This window comes from Oncorhynchus mykiss, chromosome 28 (genome assembly GCF_013265735.2).
Source record: "Oncorhynchus mykiss isolate Arlee chromosome 28, USDA_OmykA_1.1, whole genome shotgun sequence".
NCBI classification, from domain to species: domain Eukaryota; kingdom Metazoa; phylum Chordata; class Actinopteri; order Salmoniformes; family Salmonidae; genus Oncorhynchus; species Oncorhynchus mykiss.
In genome coordinates this window covers 5,768,982-5,770,000 of record NC_048592.1, presented here as the reverse complement: position 1 = coordinate 5,770,000, position 1,019 = coordinate 5,768,982, and positions in this window count along the sequence as shown.

Here is a 1,019-nt window from a genome sequence, read left to right as displayed (position 1 = left end):
TCTAACAGTTGACCGGGGCAGCTCTAACAGTTGACCGGGGCAGCTCTAGCAGTGCAGAAATTTGACGAACTGACTTGTTGGAAAGGTGACATTCCATGGCGGTTCACATTAAAAGTCACTGAGCTCTTCAGTAAGGCCAGTGCTTATCTATGGAGATTGCCAGGCTGTGTGCTCTATTGTATACACCTGTCAGCAACGGGTTTGGCTGAAATAGCCCAATCAGACTATTCTCAATGTAATCTTCATTAATATGTCAAATTAGTTTTGATTTAGAGTGGTCCATTATCAAATGGGCAGGAACAGCAGCAGGGGAAAAAATATATTGAATGGAGGCCGCTTTCCACTGGGTTCATTTTTCAATCATGCTAGGTAGGCTACTCCAGTTATTTTACTCCATGTATCAGCCACTGTTTGAGGAGCATGCAGCCTCTCAATGCGCCACTGGTGATATTCCGCCCAAACTCTGTATGCCATGGGCTCACCAATTCTGTTCCTGCAGTTACCCAGTGCTTCATTTGCGAAAACAAGGGAAATCCTAACGTGTGACGCAGCGGTCTAAGGCACTGCATCTGAATGCAGTGCTAGAGGCATTACTACAGACCCAGGTTGATTTCCCGGGATGTGCCACAACCGGCTGTGGCCGGGAGTCCAATAGGACAGTGCACAATTGGCCCAGCGTAGTCAAGGTTATGGAAGGGTTAGGTCGGTGGGGCTTTAATTGGCTCTTCTCTCTCTAGCGAATCTTTGTGGCGGGCCTGGTGCCTTCAGGCTGACCCCATTTGAACGGTGTTTCCTCCGACACATTGGTGCGGCTGGCTTCTGGGTTAAGCTGGCGGGTGTTAAGGAGCGTGGTTAGGCGGGTCATGTTTCGGTGGACGCCTCTCGAGAGCCTGTTGGGGAGTTGCAGTGATGAGACAAGATCGAAAAAGGGGGTAAAATACAAATGAGGTATTCTGTAGCCCATTAAATATAAAATTGCCCTATACTATGCTATTCAAAATCTAATTCAAATGTACTGT